We start from the raw sequence: 20,304 nt of genomic DNA, 5'->3' as shown, positions 1-20,304 counted from the left end.
AGTAGCTTTTCATTTTATTCATGGAGGAATCCATTAAAGCTTAGGCTCTGAAGCAATATGTAAATTATGTGCCTTTCAAGGTAGAGCTAGGGCAAATTCACTCCATCAACTAATGATGAACCTCATTATGTGCAGGGAGAAATCATAATGAGGAAACAGCCACCCGCCATTCCATGTTCTAACATAAATCCCTATAAAATGTGAGTATCTGCACGTCTAATTAAAGGCTAGTCATTCCTATCACTCCTTGATGGCCTCGAAGTTAAATATATATATATATATATATATATATATATATATATATATATATATATCCAAAAACATGTCTTTAAAGTTGCATTTTAAAATGTATTTATTTTCATTTAGATCCAGCACCTCACATAATTCTATTTCAGGACAGCAACAATGACCATCTTTCGGAAATGAAAACTTTGGCTTGTTCCAGTTCATTTTGCTGGTACATAGGTTAGATTTCCATGATTTTTTCCTAAAGAACTTCACCTTAGCAGGGGTTATACTGCATCTCCCAAAGTGAAACCTTCACCTGGCCAAGAAATCCATAGGAATGCAGAAGGATAATAATCACGTGGAATAAAATTCTTAGCACTCAAGTTCGGAAACGGAGCAGAGGTATTCTGAAAAACCCAGCAGCTGGGACATGACTCTACAATGGCCCTGGAGCAATGATGTTTACAACAGGTATTTAAATCGAGACCAGAGACATGACAAGGGCTCCCACAGTTCACTTGGAATGCTGTCTGGATTAAGGAAGGAGCAGAGTCCAGCACAAAACATGTCCATTGCATTTAATTTTTTTTTCCCCTTAAGAACTTGAGCATGTACTCCATTGCCAAGTGTATTTGTGATTACCAGGAGGCAATAACATCTTTCTCCAATAGTTAACTTGCTCTTATACTCAATTATGAATGTCTCCCTGCATCCTAGCCCCACTTTTGCAGGATGGGTTAAATAAGTATTCCTGGCTGTTAGTGCTGCTGCTGTTTTATTTCTGTTAAATTTATTATTATTATTATTATTATTATTATTATTATTATTATTATTATTTTGACCATGTAGCAAAAAATAAAAATAGAGTGGGCTACATTTGTTGAGAAGAAAAGCTCTGCCTTAGCTCAAATACAGAACATCAGCAAATCCCTCAAAAACTAGAGAATAGAACAATTAAGAAATAAGTGAAGGAGTCCAGGGAATTAAAGCCCTTGAAGGGTCCCTGAAAAGGTGTACTACAATGACAGCCACCTAAACACTTAAATCTTGACATGGTTTTTTTTAAAGTCACTTTTCGATCATCCTTCTTGCAGATAGATGTAAATTCGAACTCTTCTTATCTGAGACCATAAATAAGTATTAAAATTCAGCCTGGTCATGAAATGCAGATGTTAAAAGGCTGCCTCGCTGTCTTGTGTCACTGCCCAGGACTTAACTGAGCAGATTTTCTAAAGGATGCTGCTTCTTGGAGTGTCAGAAAAATCACCTCCACTCCACAACAGCTGCCCCAGTCCACACTCCCTCACGCCTAGGTTTCATGGATGAGTTCGTTTTCTCTCTCTCTCTCTCTCTCTCTCTCTCTCTCTCTCTCTCTCTCTCTCTCTCTCTCTCTCTCTCTCCTTTTTCCCCCTCCTTTTAGGTCAGCCAGTCAAGACAACCTTCCAAAAATAACTTGTCCCTCCCCCGGAGCACCCAGTCTCCCAACCTACCTTTGTTCTGGTGTTGCAGAGAACAAGAGGCAAGCCTCAAGACCATGAGGATTGGGGACCAACCAGGAGGCTTTCCGAACCCTCCCCCCAAGGAGGGAGGAGAAGAAGCAGCAAGAAGCCAGAAGCCTCGAAGGCAACTGTTGGAGCCGCCAATTGGGAGCGCCCAGCGGGTCTCTGCAGCCCAGTTCACACTAGAGTGAGTCCGGGGAGGCCGGCTCCACACACATCTCCTCCTCCAAGGCTTCCTGGCTCGCATGGCCATTCAGAGCAGGCGCCCATCTCGCTGGAGCTGCTGGGGCTCCCTAGTAGGGCTCCTAAGCCCTATTCCTTTCCAATGTCTAGATCCCTGATGAGCATTAGTTGGAGTGACAAAGGTCCCGGGCTAAATCAACATCCTTACCTTAATGTTCCTAGTAAAAGGCTCCAGCAAACATAACTCATCAAGCGCCTAGGCAAAGCTAGGTCTCAAGGAATTAATCCACAGCCCTCCAATGAATTGGAAAGAAGAAGAAGAAGAAGAAAGAAAGAAAGAGAGAGAGAGAGAAAAGAAAAGAAGAGAAAAGCAAAGCAAAGAAAGCCCACAGTGGCTTCGATTTCCAAACAAATGTAGCTGAGCCTGGGCAGCGTGGCAGAAAGCAGGTTTACACATAGAGAGCAGTGTGGCAGAAGCAAGAAGACTTCTAGAGGATTTATTTGACACGTTTTCCGGGCAGCCTTTTGTGGACTTGTGCCGTTTGTTTCTTATTGTCTGAGAAGCAGTTGGGAGCTTCTCCCTGAGGGGGCCCCTCAACCCCTAGCTCGGCCGCCTTGACAGGGAGGTAACCATATTAGGATGTGTATGGTAAAGTAAACAATAACAGAGTTGCAGTGAAATGGAAATTTTTTTTTCCAGCTAATGGTGTTGGTGTCAGTCCTGGTTTCAGCCTTTCCCACTAGTTTTGTTTTAACAGTTCCAACAGGCCGTGTGTGTGTGTGTGTGTGTGTGTGTGTGTGTGTGTGTGTGTGTGTGTGTAGCTTCCAAATCTCTGCCTCGAAATTTGTTGAGAATGTTTGCAATGCAAGAAAAAAAGCTTTTTAGCATCCAAATAGGGACCTGGGCCAGTTTAATCATTAAAGGCTGGGAGCTAGGGCAAGCCCTCTTCCAGCCCCTTGCAAGCTTCCCCCCTCCTCACCTTGTACAGAAGGGGAAAATCCCTGGGCCGTTTTCCTTAAAAGTACTTTCTAAATAAATGAAGATTTTTTTCAAAGGCAGCTGGCTGTCCGGATCTCAGCAGCATTCCACATTTACAGGCGGTGTCACTGAGTCAGGTGTGTGTGTGTGTGTGTGTGTGTGTGTGTGTGTGTGTGTGTGTGTGATGTGCGCCCGTGAGCCGCTGCTGCTCCAGCGGCTGTTGCAGACCTCGGGGTGTCGCAGATGCCCCCGCCCCCGCCCCCCAGACCCCAAATCACACATTCGTCGGCCCCCCTGCCCCTTGTCATTACCCAGGCGAACTACAAATACTCTCAAGATGGCTAAGTCCTGAGCAGGCACACTGATCACAAAACTTCCCCAGCTCCAACGAACCTGAAGGATAAAAAAAAAAAAAACTCAGGCCATCTTGTTGCCATGACCCCCAAAGTAGGATTGGGGGGGCGGGGGCCCCCGGCCGGCGGTGGAAGTCCCCCGTCCCCCCCCCACCCCGGAGCGCAGCCCCGCCGAGCCGGCTGCCGGGCCAGCCCCCCGCCAGGCCAGGCTGCGGAAGCCCGTGCGTCCGCCTGGCGAGCGCCCGGTGCCAGGCTGGCAGCCTGAGGGCCGGCCGGCCGGAGAAGCCGCTCCGGAGAAGCCGCCGCGATGGCAAGCTCCGGCGAGCCGGGCACCTCCCAGACAATGAGGCGGTGGGAGGAAAGTTGAGCCCCCGTGCCCAAGGAAGGCGGATGAACTGAACAAATAAAATGCACGTAGAGGTCGTTCAACTTGGAGAGAAAGGCAGCTCCCGGAGCCTGGGGATCCGAGACCCCCCCCCCCCAGCTGCCCACCCCTTATCATCTCCAGTGCATATCGGAAGAAACTTCAAACCTCTGCAGCTCATGTTTTATTAAAACATGCTTAGCATTCTTCTAAAAGATCCGTTTTAACCGCCCCCCCCCCATGAAATTCAGGATCCTATGCCACTTCTCTGCCCTGCTGGTACAAACACTAAACTTGAACTCAACAGAGAGATCACCAGATCCATAAATCACACACCCAAGGAGCAGTTCAAAAGTTCAAAGACATGATGGCCAGTTCACTACGTCTCAGCACTCAACCAATAATAACTCGCCTCCATCACTCCTCATAGTATAGACAATTTCATGGCACCATTTTCATTAGCCTGTCTCATGGAAAATTGCTAGCTATTTATGTATACGCTAAAATAAATTAGCCATTTCATCGAGCAGTGTGATTCTTATAAAATGCATTAACACAATACTCGATTTTCCAGTTGAAGTAAATAAATAAATCAATAAATTCAATACGGGCTGATTTTTTTTTTTATTGTGGAACCACAGCTCTCAGCATAAGTGTTTTTATTGGGTTTATTTGTTTCAATAAAAATTGAAATGGCCCAGTGATCTTAGCACTAAGATTGAGGGGCAAATTTTTTAAAATTGAGTATTTAGGAAAATATTGTGCAGAACAGTCAACATAGATAATTGCATTCAAAAATAATTTTCCTTACACTTATTACTGCCAGATCAATTCTGATGGGAATTTTCTGCAAAAGGAAAAAAGGAAGGGGTGATTTTGCCAGGTACTGGAATCATTTGATGGTGCTGTGCTGCTGAGCCAAGTTTGGGAATGCATTTCAGACCCACACAAGTTATAATGAGCAGACACATCAGAGTTCAATGTGTCTTTTCTCTGGAAAGGGAGAGATGATGGTGGGAAAAGTGCCAGATGTACTCTCCTTTCACACCTTACGGAATGCCATTGATTGTGGCTTTGGGAAGGCCATTTATTCCAACCTCTGGGGTGAGGGTAAAGTATCAGAGCAGCAAAAAAAAAAAAGAAGCATGATGGTACTGGAAATAAAGGGAATAGTAAAAAACAGCAAAAGCAAAAACCTAGAGAGATTTCTGGTTTGCTAATTCATCTGTCCTGTCATCAAAAAAGAAAATTCATTTGATGCAACAATTCCTGTCTAAGAAAAACTTAGATATCAGAGGAATAGCCCAGAAAGAAATCTCATGAGATTTCTACAGTCTAAACTAAAATACCCTAAAGTCCTCCCAAAGGAACTTGCCCTTGATCATCAGCTAGCCAAAGTAGGCAGGGATTCAGGGCCCAGAAAGTTCCATAAAATAATAGCAATGACAATATACCTATAACATAGGAGGGTAGAGAGACTTGTCCTGGGACAATTCCTATCTAAACCCCATCTAAGAGACTGCAATGACAACACATCCCTCAAAGCTATTATCCCTGCTGCAGAAGGGAAAGCAATCATGTAAGAAAAGACCAGTCATGATAAGGCAATGTACAGCAAGGGCTCCCACCCCGCATACTCTCATGGTAGTGGCTAAGAAAGCTTGATAGAAACCCAGAGAAACATCAGCCAATTAGTTCTGAAGGCTCTCTGCTGGATGATATTAGCAACCCTTATCCTTCCCCTGCCCCACCGCCCAACATCCTCCACAGGGCATTGCTGTGACTACTCCTAGGATTCTAAGAAGTAGGTGGGACATTATGGAATTATAGGATACCTTTATTGGAAACCCTCATGATGACAGATTTTACATAGAGAATTTGAAGAAGCAGTAGTAGGGAAAGAGAGGAAACAGCACAAACCAGGCAAGTCATCATATCTCAACTAACCACTTGCCCTCAATTCCATAAGGACATAGCCCAGGATTCTGATCCCAAAAGCTTTGGGAAGGACTGAATTACTGACCACAGGCTCCCTGTTTTTAGTTCACCCCCTCAGCCATTATTCAAGAAATCAAACCTTGGGAAAGATGAGAGCTGGTTATTGCCTCCTCTGAAATTATAAGCTACTGAGCCTGGGAAAAGACAGGTTGTACTTCGAAACCTTTTGTATAATCAAGTGGCTGAACATCAGAAATGGATATGGTTTGATCAATGGAAATGCTGCTAATGGAAATGATGTATTCCCATCTGCTTTGTCACTGCCCCAAGCATCATGGGGACCTTTCCATTTGAGAGGGAATCTCCTGTAGGAATAGTCTCTCTCTCTCTCTCTCTGTTAGAACAGGAGTTCCTTGAGAGTTGAGACTATTTTTAAGAAATAAAAATTATTTGAAGCCAAGTGTTTGACACCAGGCTTTACAGATAACAAGCATTTAATCCTTTTTGATAGCTAGAGAATTTATTAAGTGCTTATAAACAAAAGATCCAGGCTATGAATATGAGCAAGGACAACAGTGACTGCCCTCAAGGCGTCTATATTCTAAGTGAGTTGAAGTCAATGCATGAAGGGATTCCAGAAAGTGGAAGGCAAAACAGAGCAGAATAAATCAGAACATTCCTACCTGTTGAAAATAATTTGGCAGAAAAGGCACTGACAATAAAAGCAAGAAAAGTACAAGTGAACATAAAGGGAACAGAAGATAAGAACACTTTCACTATAGACCAGTAATCACCAGAACAAAATTGGAAACATTATACCTATTATAGGCAAGTTCTTCATTCTATTTTTGTCAACATTATCTTTAGATTCAAGTTACATAACAACATATTGCAGATATATGCAAGGCAATTCTAAGAAATAACTTCATTCCTAAACCATTACTTGATGGCCAAAATACTTCCCCCTCTTCCCAATTTCCCTATGACTATCCTTCCTGCCACCCAGGTTCATAATCTACATGTCATACTTGATCATTTACTTTCTGTCACACATACTCCCCCATATCCATGGAATTGTCAAGCCTTACCATTTCTACCTTTGTAACATCGTGGCCCATTCTCTCATCTGACCCTGTCAATACTTTGGTTCTAGGCCTTCATCATCTCATGCCTGAAATATTTCAATAGTCGACCTGCCAAGTCTCTGCCTACTCCAATTTAACCTTCATTTGGTTGTCAAACTGATCTGAAAGCATAGAGCTAACCATATTACCTCCTATTCAATAAACTCCAGTAGCACCCTATAAACTACAGAATCAAATATAAAATCCTCTGGCTGGACTTTAAAGCCCCAGCAGCCCCCAACCACCCTTCTACCTAGATAATCTTCATATACCCTTTGCCTCCTCCATGTAATGTATGATACAGAGGGACTAGCCACTTAATTGTTCCTCCCACAAAATACTTCATTGTCTAACAGAAGGCATTTCCATTACTGTCCCCTATACCTAAAATTCTCTGCCTCCTCATTTTTTTTGCCTTCTCGCTAACCAGGTTTCCTTCAAATCCTAAAGTGCTACCTTCAACAGTTTTTTTTGTATTAAAAAAAGATTTTAAAAGTCTTTGCCATTCTTCCTTAATCTTTAGGCTTTCCTTCTAAGATTATCTCCAATTTTTCAGCTATATAGGTATTCCAAACACTTAATTTAGTTTTAAGATTAAAAAATTTTAAAGGGTATTAAGAATTTTGGGACACTTGTCTAACTTTTTGTACATAATTGTTTGCTTCTCATCTCCCCTATTAGATTGGGTGAGTTCAATTGTGGATTGTGATTACAATCACAACACAATTCTCTCCTTATTAGATTGCAAGAATTGCTTCTGTTTTATTTCGATTAGTTTGTTATTTGCCTTTCTTCAGACCTCCACCCCTTAGCTGTTGTTTATCCTTTGTTTCTGGCAAGCTCTCACACCAGTAGTGCTAGCCCTCTTTGAATACCCATACACCTCCTAGTAAATAAAGGATTGTTGACTTGACTTAATCAAGATTAGATAAAGTAAGAATAAAAAGTAAAGAATTATTTTAAAAGAAAAAACTGAAGAACCTTATGGTATTGAGGATCTATACTTAAAAACTGAAAGGTTATATAACAGTTCTTATTACAGCTCTTAAAAGTTGTGCTGGAGCATGGAATAATTTTGAAAAAAAAATAAGCATGCTTAGAATAGAATTAGAAAAAAATCTTTTGCATCTGATAGCATGAAATCAACTATACCAAAAACAGAGTAATGAGGAAAAAACTGATATCTTATCTCATTCAACATGAAAAAAATAAATTCTCTAAAAAGATTTGAAAGCATATAATCATTTCAGGATCCAAATATAATAATACAAGTTGCAACTGTTCACAGAAGGAAAGGTACTAATACTTCTAAATATCACCAGAAAACAACTAAAGATCTGCAAAAAGTTACCAAAATCTAGGTTATCACTTTGGACCAACTAAAGGTAAAGACACAAAACAAAGACACAAGATGGTTGATGTATTCTAGAAAACAAAAACATTATCAGAAAATTTTGAAATCCTTCATCAATAATAAAAAGGGAAAACAAAATGGTCAAGATATGTGTCAAAACAGTAAAAAAAAGAATAAAACAAGCAACACAAAACAATTCCAATAAAAAGTCTATCACAAGTGAAAAAAATTGAGATAAGAGAAGCCCCCCCAGAAAAGGTAAAAAATTTGGAATTTTCAATATGGCCCTAAGAACAACAAAAATGCAAGCTGTCTCATATACAAGACAGACACCAGAAAAATAGAATTCCTAAGTAAAAGGAGGTAATTAGAACTTCAATTTTTCTATAAAATTATAAAGTGATAGGGCTCGATATGATCCATAATTTTTAGTCTCAACACTTCATAGTGGTGCATAAATTGCTAGGCAAAGCATTTTACCAATCTTTTTTTTTTTTAGGTTTCTTTTTTTTTTTTTTTGCAAGGCAAATGGGGTTAAGTGGCTTGCCCAAGGCCACACAGCTAGGTAATTATTAAGTGTCTGAGACCAGATTTGAACCCAGGTACTCCTGACTCCAGGGCTGGTGCTTTATCCACTGCGTCACCTAGCTGCCCCTTTCAATCTTCTTTCTAAAGCATTTTTGATTCCATTTTCCTTTACAGAAGGCATTTTATATATGTTTACAGTTCTACTAAAAAAATGCAAACCATGACCCTCCAAATACAAGCCAATGAAGAGTTTATTTCCTGTAAACAAAACATTCACAGTTTGCAGTGTGCCAAAAAACCCAAAAAAATTATACTTATAAAGCAAAAGTATGCTAAGAACAAAAAAGAAAAAAATTAAAAGGTGAAGGATTTAAAAAAAAACCCAAAACTAAAATAAACCCCAGTTCATTATGCTAATGATAAACAAGTCACCAAAAACATTGTTCTAACATTTAGAATAGCTTTTATGGATTATAGCAAAGCCTTTGACTCAATTCCTCACTCATAGCTTTGTCATATACTAAAAACAAAGGCAAGTAATGTGAGAATGCCATTCAAATAGATGTCCTGATTGGAAAATAGTTGTTTGTTTAAAGCAAAACATCAGCATCATGCTGTCAAGAGCAATTTCTATAAAATGAGGCATGTTCTTAGGAGACAGTTTGAGTTTGCTATGATTCTAAGCTACTGGAAGTCCATTATCAAAATATCACTTGGATTTGAAAAATGTCAATTTCTTAATATGCAACAAGGAAAAAATGAGTCTGAGAATTTTTAGCTTGAATTTGGAGCTAAAATTCAACGGATTTAGAGCAATTAACACCTATGCAAAAACAAACATAATGTATGCTTTAGTATAGCACAATGAACAACTTATCTAAATATTCAAGCAAAAATATCTACAGAGCTAATGAAACACAAGGTAATTCTGCTTCAAACTAGTTTTGGAAAGATTAACATTTTAACATTCATATTAACATTAACATTTCTTTATCAAAACAGAGGAAGAGATTAATGATAGATATTCTCAGAGCACATGATGGCTGAAAATTAATATAATATAATATATAATGTAATATCTGCTATATAATAAATATATAATATATAAATGTTATGTACATATAGAAATACAATAAAATTTAAATACTATTATATTATGTGATATAAATTTTTGATCAAGTAGAGCTCACTTGAGAAAACAGTGGTCAAAGATGCATCTAGATGTATCTAATGTAACTGAAAATAGATTATCTTTAGAAGGAGCCTTTGAAATAGCTTGAAATCCAAGGATAAAATTAAATGTCTCTATGTAGGCAAATGAACACAGCTAATGAAATGTCAACAAAGAAGCATCAAATTAATGGCTTAGCCATGAGGGTTTGCTTTTAGAAATATAAGAGTTTATGGTGGAGAATAGGATTAAATTCACTAACACCAGAAATTAAAAGTAGCTTTAAGCAACAAAGATTTATTGTTCAATGCAAATTATTTAATGAAGTGGTAGTAAGTTACAAAAATTTTGCATCTCCCCTAGCATGCTAGGGTAACTTGGATTATGAATCAGAAGTTCACTTTGCTTTATAAACTAACATTTGACAAATACCCAGTTTGAATATAAACTTCAAAATGTCCCGAAAATTCACTAAAAACAGGAACAGGAGCACCATAACATTGACCTCTAAAAAATTTAATAGATGCCATCCAGCTAAATATTCATGATCACCAAACTACTTGGAATGAAAAGTTTGCAAAATATAGAGATCTAGATTAAGGAAATAAAACTGTGAGAATACGAAAAAAGTGCATTTGCATCATACTTCCTAATGGAGGTGTCACAAGGTTTTTAAAGAGTCTGTAGAAGATAAGCTTTTATTATGATATTCTCATTCAATTTTCTTTTAAATGATTATTTAATCTACCTATATTATAGTCAACACAAGTTCAAATATAAAAGGATGGAGCAGAATAGTAAGTTTTCCTTGGACTGTTTCTACAATAACTCCATTTGAAAAGATGAGAATGAGAAAGTAGCAAAATGATAGTAGTCTTTTTATGTGCTCCTAACATCTAAAAATGCTTTTCATATATTATTTCATTAGTTCTCACAGATACTGGTATGATAGATAAATTATTAACCCCACTTAAAAGATGAAGTAATAACACCTAGCCCAAAGTCATACACCTAGCATAGTCCAAAGAAAATCATAATGAGTATATAGAAACTTCAACAGTGTGTCTAATACAGAAATATTTACTCAGTCTCTCAATTCTATTCCTTTTTGCTGCTTCAATCAGTCTTCTTACTTGAATCAAATAACTGGTTTAACTGATATTACTTCATTCAACCGATAGACTATTTGTACTGACCTAATAGACAATTCCATTGAAACCTGTGTGTGGAGTTAAGAATTCTTCATCTGTTTCATAAGGTAGGCTGCATTCTCAGTCTAACAATTTGTTGAAAATTATAAGGAAGGATTCAAATGACCCTGGTAAGAGTGAGTAGAGACCTGATATGAAATGATTTTGAAATCTATTAACAGGGTTGTTCAAATTTGCTTACACTGATATTTTGCTGTACAAATACTTTTTTATATAGAAGAGAGAAGAGAAGCATGGCAGAGCTTTAGAAAACGAAGCACGAAAAAAATGAATAGGAGAGTAGAATGAGTAAAAGAGATTATCAAAAAGTTTGAATGTAGAATTGGACCCAAATTTGACCCAAACCTGAGCCAAATAATATATCACTCTTCTTCCCAGGCCACCTGGATTGCAACTCAAAGAGGACCAACAGTAGAATAAATCTGTTAAGACAGAATTTATGAAATTAAAAAAAAGACAGTCATTTCTGTTGATGACTATTTTACTCCTAGTTTTACATTTTCTTCTGTAAAAATATGTGTATTAATATGTGTACTTCTGGATAATGTCCATAAAATAGAAATGAAGCTAGTGAATTTCTCAATTATTGAATCTATTCCCATCATCATTTAATTAATTTAAACAAACTTCTATAACTTGAATGAATACATCATTATCCTTGTACCTTTACTTCTCCAAGTATTCTTCTGTTTCTTTCATGGGTTCTTCTTTGTTTCTTTCGAGGCTTAACTTATGTATTACCCCCTAAAGCTTATGACTTCACCTACGAACTGCTTGTAAAGACTCCTGAATCCATATTTTTAGTACTGAACTCTCATTTGAAATCTAGTAGAACTGCTCAATGGAAAATGTTGTAAATTGAGTCAGAGGAACATTTATTGCTTACCTGTGACCTCTTGGGTTGACTACTTGACCTAAATGATTTCTTCCAGTTTTAAATCTATGATACCCATTAATTTGCATCTGGCTAGCAGATAACTCCTTCCTGCTGTTACCTGAAACTCAAAACCTTTAGCACCATCCCACCCCTCCACCTCAAAATCAATTGGTTTCTCTATTGTCTCTGTCCCTGACAGCAGACTCACAGGTGTCCCACTTTCTGAGATACTTCCCAAGTGTGCCAATTAGATTGGAAACTCCTGGAAGGAAGAACCTTTTTTTGATACTTTTTTTCTCTTTAGTCAAGTTTGAGGGCCTACACCTCTAAATTTCTGATCCACAGGCAAATTTACATTCTTATGACTGTACTTTAGTTTTTTGTTAGTTTTTGTTGTGGAACATTGTGTTCAAGTTGAATCCAGAATGACGGGTTTCATTTGCTTTAGATATTTTAAAAGCTAGATCATCTTTCTGTAGTTAATAATTTTTCACTAAAGATAAAATATAAGCTTTATATATTCTATGAAGTGTTCATTCACATTTAGAGATTATCTTTTTAATACCATTTTTAAGTGGGGTTTTTTTTTTTTAGGTTTTTGCAAGGCAATGGGGTTAAGTGGCTTGCCTAAGACCACACAACTAGGTAATTATTAAGTGTCTGAAGCCAGATTTGAACTCAAGTACTCCTAACTCCAGGGCTGGTGCTCTATCTACTGTGCCACCTAGCCACCCCTTTAATACCATTTGAACTAGAGGAAAAACCCTATTCTCAATATTTATTTAATAATGTAATTTTAGTTTTTTTCCCCCCTTCCAACCTTTTTGTGGGGGTAACATTAATTTTGAACAAAGTTTTTAATGAATTGCTAGGGTAATAGATATCTCAGGATTTACAGTGGAGACAACATTAAAAGCAATCTGGTTCATTCTTAGTTCAGTCCAGAGCTTAAAGGGATTGTTCCTGGTCACAGAGAGGGTTAATGCCTGAGTCTGGAGTCCATCTTAGGTCTTCCAACTTCAAATTCACTGGCCTCTCCACTAGACACTATTGTCTTTTCTCTTTTATTTCTTCCAATCTCCAACAATATCACCAAATAAGGAAATACATTTATGAAAATCCTACAAAGACATCTAAACAGGTATAGTATCTTCCTCTGCCTAATCTTCTTGCCTTTCTAATGAGAACTCTTGCTTGAATTGGTCATTATTCCTTTTGTTTTTATTTTAATTTTTGTGTTAAGTTACTTGCCCAAGGTCACACAGTCAAGCAAGTATTAAATGTCTGAGTCTAGATTTGAACTCAGGTCCTCCTGTCTCCACGACCAGTGCTCTATCCACTATCCACCTAGCTGCCCTAATTGGTCATTATTGTTAAGAAGAGTTTGACCATTTTGTTTGAGTACTTTTTCCCCTCTCATTCAAAATATTACATTCACTATATATATATGTTTCTCTCTTGGTTCTTGTATGTTTTGTTCTGAATCATTTCATACAAATCTTCCCATATTTTCTGGTTTTCATATTTGTCATTTCTTATAATAAAAAAGAATATTTTCATTAACTTATATAGTATATTCATATACTATAAAATTTTTCTATGTTTTATCTCTGGAGGGATATGTGTGTTTGTGTGTGTGTGTGTGTGTGTGTGTGTGTGTAACTTATAGGAAGACAGCTGAGAAAAAGGGTAGGAATAATAGAGATAATTTTTCTTTCCTATTCCAAATTGCCTTCCAGAACGAGGAGAATTATTCCCAGCTATAATATCAATGTATTAGTTTTCCTTCCATGGACCCTCAACAAATATGCAACTTAAGCAATTGTTCAAATTCCCAGATACCAGAAACCTACAATAACAGACTCTAGAAGAGGTTCCATCTTTCCCCAATATACAATAATAAACATAATTGGCATAACATATTTCTATTGTAAATAATTTTCTATTTCAGATTAAAATTACTACTGATATAAATTTAAATGATTATAAAAACATTTTGACCAAACATTATAAATACTCCACAGCTGTTAGGCGGAGGTTCTTCTCAGAGCCTACAGAAATGGACCCAATGGATAGCTGGAGGCAGGTCGTTAATACTCAAAGCCATATGTAGGGTATGAAAACACCACCCATAATTATGACCCATGGCAGGAAGTTTAACTATCTCCAAAACATATTTCTTTTCTAATTTGGAGATTCTGATAAAAGATATAATCATATAAAAAAAAGTAGTAAACAGATAATGTTTACATGACACACCCTCTAGCCATACAGAAGAAGTAGTTTACAAGTGAGGGTAGAGAGAAGAATCCTTTAAGAATTAGTGTGACATCACTTTAATTTGCCTTCTAATCCCACCCAGGTTTGCAGATTTCTATCATCCAACCATCCAAGTACTTTCTTGGATACATTCTACTGGATCATTAATAACAATGACAAAGGGAAACCTCAGCACTTCATGGAGAGGGTCAGTATTATAATAATCTTCCTAACAAGGCCCTACTCTCCATCACAACTCTAGTGCATCCTTTGGAGGACTAACAAAAGTAACTGGCATCTCCAAGAGTAGGACGAAGGCTAAAATTCAGGATGAGTTTATATATTTAAAATGTGGTCTAACCAGCTGGGTGGTTCATTGGGTGAGCTGGCCTGAAGAGTCAGAAAGTCTGGAAGTCAAAAGTTGCCTCAGACGTGGGTTTATTTGCTGTGGTGACCCTGGGCAAGTGAATCAGCCTCTCAACCTCAGTCTCCCCCTCCACAAAGTGGGGATCATAATGGCACTTGTGATACTTTGATTCATATATGGCAACTGATTACATCTGACCAAGGCATTTCCTGCCTCAAAAAATGCTGTCTACACTACAGATAGTTAATGTTTGTTGAGAGTTAGATTAATTAATATATAAGATGGGGAAAAGTCCCCATAGGCAGTCTCCCTGCAAGCCTCATCAGTTCTCCTCCATTCTCTTCAATAAGACTGGAAAATAGATTTTAAAAACAAGAGTCATCACAAGATAATAGTTAAGAAGTCTGAGATGTCCTCACACCCTCATAGTTATCTAGTGATATACATGTTTTATCACTTTAGTAGGATGGCAAAGATAAATATTGAGGGGAAAAAAGGCATCCTATTTCAGTTCCAAGGTGCCACAGCACCAGCTAAAGTTCACAAATTACTCCAAGAAAAAATATTTCTTTGTCTGTTGTATGACAACTGTCTTAATTCAAATGACTTGGCAATTCAATGGAAGACACCATGTCACAGACCAAGTTCAGAATGGATTTAATCAGCAATGGGGAGCCATTAAAACTTTGGAAAAGAAGGGTGGAATGAAAAAGATTATTATCAGGAATGAAGAAAATGGAAGAAAAGAGAATGAACAATTAGGGGTTCATTATATCACTCTAGTTTGAAAAAATGGCTAGGGGAGACAGCTAGGAGGCACAATGGATAGAACACTGGCCCTGGAGTCAGGAGGACTTGAGTTCAAATCCAGCCTCAGACACTTAATGGTTGACTAGTTGTGTGATCTTGGGCAAGTCATTTAACCCCATTGCGTTAAAGAAAATAAAAGAAATGGATACTAGAACCACAGTGGTTCCAAAAGAAATAGAAAAAGGGGTCATATGTGAAAAACACAGTAAAAGTAGAAAGGCTAGGACTTGGGAGGTCTCAGTGGTTTATAATGTAGTTAAAATAGCTAAATAGAGGTCTTTTGTGCAGCATCTGGCATATAGGAAACATTTAGTCACTGCTTTGACTTGAGTTCAAATCCAATCTCAAACACTCACTATGTGATCCTGATCAAGTCATTTGACCACCGTTTGCCTCAGTTTCCTCATGTATAGAATGAGGACACTATAGTACCTAACCTCCCAGGGTTGATGTGAGAAGCAAATGAGATAATAATTGCAATAATTATCAAAGTGCTTGGCAAATAGTAAGCACTATATAACTATTAGCTATTTAATATCTATGATATCATAACATAATATATAATTCAGGTATAAATTATAATATATTATGAAAAATAACTATAATACTATGGTTGACTTACTGAATAGTCCAATTTAGCTGAAACAAGGAATATTAAAGCAGAGTAATAGAAAACTAGGATTTTATTTTACTTAGAGGGCAAGAGGGAGTTATTGAAGGTTTTTTCCTTTTTTTTTAAGCAGCAACGTAGAAGAATGCAACGGAGAAGGGAAAGATTTAAGGATAGAAGACCATTTAGGAAGTTACTGAAATAGTATGAGGAGATTACAATGATTACAATGGAGAGTATAGGCTGGAGAGAAGACATCCCTTAGAAGTGGCTGCAAGAAAAGACTTGGCAATGGCTACAATTTGCAAGGTGGCATTAAAGGGAAAAGTCAAAGTTGATTCTAAGGCAATGTTCGGGGGAAATGCTAGGGCCACTGAAAGAATTGGGAAGTTAAGAAGATCTTCAGGGAACATGAAGAGTCCTGTTTGCTAGTAGATTGTAAAGTGATAGGGTTATAGAAAGGTGAACAATTATTGTGGCTTGAGTGGGTGATGAGGAAGTAAAGGCAGAAAGCAGGAATTCCCTTTTATAGGAGTTCAGGGTGAAGAAGGGGAAGGAGAATTGCTTGAGTGGGTGGCAGGGTGGGTCAAGGGAAGGTTTTTTCCCCTGAGTGGCTGAGACTTTTGTGGGTTTGTAAAATCAAGGAAGGTAACTCAGAAGAGAATGGCATGCTGAAATGCAATCACAAGAGAGGGTAATTGATAAGCAAGGATGGGATCAGGTGACAGATAGAGGGATCCGCCTCAGCAAGGCAAAGAGGGGATGCGATGACTGCTAAGGTGGGTTACAATTTCACATCTATCAGCCTATGACGGGTTACTTTTCCTCTCAGAGGAAGAGCCAATGTAAATTGAAAGCACTGAAAATATTGAAAGCAGTCTATATCTATGCTATTCTCATCATTCTCAGCAGTAAGAATACCTTATAGTTACATAGAATTTGAGATTTTATTTTTTCTACTTCTAGCTCACTTGCTCAACACAACTGGCTGAGGCAGAGAAAACCCCATTTTACAAATGAGGAAACTGAGATTGTGAGTGTAGTGGATAGTGTTCCACTTGGGAATCAGAAGGGCTTGGGGAGTTGAGATCCCACTTGCACTTGCATCATTTATTTACTAACTTTGTTTTTTTTTACTTTGTTTTATTTACTAACTGAAAATGTCACTTAACTTTGCTGGGTCTTGATTCTCATCTACAAAATGAATGAAGTGAATTAGATGGTATCTAGGTTCCTTCACAATTTTAATCTATGATCCTAAGATCACCTTGAGCTATTATAGGATAGTAAGTGAAAGATACTAGTCTTCTGACCCCCAATCAAAAAATTCCTCCATCATATAGTGACCAAAATAATCTTAGAGAAGTTCTAATTGAAGATTTGGGGGAATGCCTTATATGCGGTTACAGTAGAGAGGCATCATTTAAGGAGGCTAAATGTAATCAGAAGTCAATTTTGAAACAGATAAACACTTCTCCCAATTGGAGTCACTTTAAAAAAATTTTTTTAAAATACAATCAGGAGTCCCAAATGTAAAGTCAGAGAAATTCAGACTGGGTAGCACTGGGTTGGTCACTTCCTTCTTTGTGCTTCTGTTTTCTCATATAGAAGATGATGGGTTGGGAGTTACTACTTACATCAGAGGCAAAGTTGGATAGTAATATCAGTTCTGAACTGAAGTTAGGAAGACCCAGGTTCAAATACTACTCTTATACTTTCCTAGCAATGTGAACATTTTACCTCTCTGCAACTCAGTGCCCTCACCTGTCAAATGGGAATATTGATAATTGCTATTCAGAGCTTCTTAAATTGTTTTGTGTTATGGGATGCCTTTGGCATTCTGGTGAAGTCAATAGACCCTTCCTCAAAATAATGTCTATAAATTAAAGGAACTGCAAAAGAAGCCAATTCTATTAAAGACATAGATTGAAAGACTACTGGAAATCTATCCATGGACCCCTTAGGGGGCTTGTGGGTCTTAGCGATTGCTACTGTTGTACTTACCTAATAGGGTTGGTGTAGGTCTGAAAACAAGTTCTGAAAATTTGATAACATGTCCTAAAATGCTCATTATTATTATCTAAGGACACTGGTAGCCCTAGATCATTTTTTCTTGAGAATTGAGCCTTATTTTAATACTATCTTCAGAGGACTAACTATATACTAGGTAGAGAGAAAGCACAGCTAAGTGGAAGAGAAAGTCAACCTTAGATTAAGACCTAATGGGTTCAAGTCTAACAAATTTTGATTATCTGGTCTGAGCAACTTGTTTAGCCTCCTCTGAGTCCCTGAGTTCCACCAGACAGCAAACAGAAGAACTCTTACTGTGTGTGTGTGTGTCAAGGAACCCTTGGGCAATCAGTATGGGGAAGCCTATGACCACTTCTTATAATCATTTTTTCCTTCAACAATTCTTTTGTTTGCTTATTCTAATTTTTAATTTTATTTTCAGTTTCATATTCTGTCCTTTCCCCACCTTCCCTTAAGTTAAGAAATGCAATGCTTATTACACATTTTCAAAACATAAAAATATAGACAAAATTACAAAAGAAACTGATTATATATATATATATCAATAAAATATAAAACAAGTTTCTAAATGCCATGTCAAGAACCTTTAGATCAAAGAAGATAAGCTGTAAAACAGTGGAAAATCTATAGTTCAATAGGGAGGTTTATATGGAGTTCTTTAAATCATAGATGGGCAGACTCTCTTTCCCCCAACTCTCCCATCCCCCAAAATAATATTGGGCAAGAGTACTGCCCTCTGAAGCTCTGGTTCAGACATTATCATGTTTCAATCCCTTTGTCACTGGACTAGAATTGCTGTTTTCCTTAGTTATAGAAAAACTTGGATTATGACATAATGATATGAAAACTAGCCCATGAAATCAGCTACATTCTTTGATCATTTCAAAAAGGCAATTGGCAATTGGCCTAGTAGAGACATGGCACCTGATGAAAAAGACAAAATCTTCCCAAATTTAACTGGCTTTCACATACTCTTAATATGACGATTTCCTAGTTCCTGTTCTCTCTTAACTTCTTCTTGAAAAACTATGTCTGGTTAATGATGATGATAATAATAATAATAATAATAATAATAATAATAATAATAATGATGATGATGATGATGATGATGATGATGATGATGATGATGACAAATATAAATAAGTTATTTTTAAAGCACATTAAGGTTTGCATTTTGTCATATTTGATCCCTGTAGCAATAATGTGCTGTAAATGCTATTGGTGTCTATATTTTTACATGAGGAAAATGAGGTAGGCTGAATTACCCAGTTTCCAACCAAGGTCTGATGGCTGGAATATACATTGAATGGCCTGTCATTATGTGGGATAAGGGGCAAGTGCCCCATCCATCTCCTGCTCCAGCTCTATTCCATATATCAGAGGGATTTCACTCACCACAGTGCTACTACATAAGGCACAGGACTATACAGAACTACACTGTAGAAAAAGATTTGGTTAGGGAACCAAGAGGGGAAGACAGGGTTTGGGGAGTCATGGGAGGGAGGTCTGACAGAAAGATGAAAGGATGCATTCAAGCCTGACATTTCTTTTGATCTGTTCATATAAAATAAATTTACTTCTTAAAAAAAAGAAAAGTTAAGACAAATCATTGTTCACAATAATGTAATTTTTCATTTGGCTAGTTTAAAAAGTTCTTCAAGTCAAACTTACAGTTTAGTACATGTTAAATTTTCAATCTTATTTCAATCTTGTTCAAAAACTGGAGAAGGTAAGCTTTTAGATATGGAGTGAAAGAACTTGACCAATCAGGTCACAAAACTGTCTGGTTTTCACTATCTATTGCATTCTAACAAAATTTATGTCAAATATTTCTTTTTTCCCCACATAACTCTACAGTGGATCTTATCTTTGAAGTAAAAAAGCATCAGAGTTAATATCCATCTTTCATAGGGAAGATTTCTTTCTTGTACAATGAAGAAAGCTTTTATCAGTTATTAAGGACATTATAAACACATACAAACATGTGTTTGTGTATGTGCATATATATATATATATATATACATATATGTATATATATAACATGCACTACCAGATCAACCAAAGATAAGTCTGAAAAAGCAAGAAGTGAAGGTCACACCAAGCAGAAAATAAGTTTAGAAGCAGGTTTTGTAGGCAAACTCAAGAGAACTCCAATATTATCATTTTTTAAAATAAGAGATTAAGATCCCCCCCCCCCAGTGTGAAGGGAATTAATTAAACAAAGAAGTAATGGACCTCCTAGCAATGAGTCAGTGCTCACATATACCAACTTCTTCCCAATCTCACCAAAACAGCCAAAAAAAACTTGTTTTAATTTTATAAGCAACTTGTCATGGCTTCAGAACCAGAATGTAGAAGTGGACTGTAGACATCAGACATATAGTTAAGAGTCAATCCATTGAATAGAAAATATATGAT

At 37.4% G+C, this 20,304-nt stretch overlaps 1 protein-coding gene across 18 annotated transcripts in view; it reads right to left on the bottom strand.

Annotated features, from left to right (window-relative positions):
- Positions 1-20,304, bottom strand: part of FOXP1 (forkhead box P1) — a 671,450-nt gene that overhangs the window by 304,788 nt on the left and 346,358 nt on the right. Inside the window, exon 5 of one of the 18 annotated variants that reach the window (XM_074198738.1) lies at positions 3,201-3,282. The exons of 15 other annotated variants lie outside the window; for them this stretch is intronic. The gene's annotated coding sequence lies outside the window, so the exon portion shown is untranslated. Of the gene's footprint in view, positions 1-1,718; positions 2,096-2,118; positions 3,100-3,200; positions 3,283-20,304 lie in introns of those variants that run through there. 2 more of the 18 variants (XM_074198740.1, XM_074198739.1) reach the window with 2 other exon arrangements.

The sequence above is a fragment of the Macrotis lagotis genome, chromosome 8 (genome assembly GCF_037893015.1).
Source record: "Macrotis lagotis isolate mMagLag1 chromosome 8, bilby.v1.9.chrom.fasta, whole genome shotgun sequence".
NCBI classification, from domain to species: domain Eukaryota; kingdom Metazoa; phylum Chordata; class Mammalia; order Peramelemorphia; family Peramelidae; genus Macrotis; species Macrotis lagotis.
This window is presented reverse-complemented; position numbering and strand designations above follow the sequence as displayed.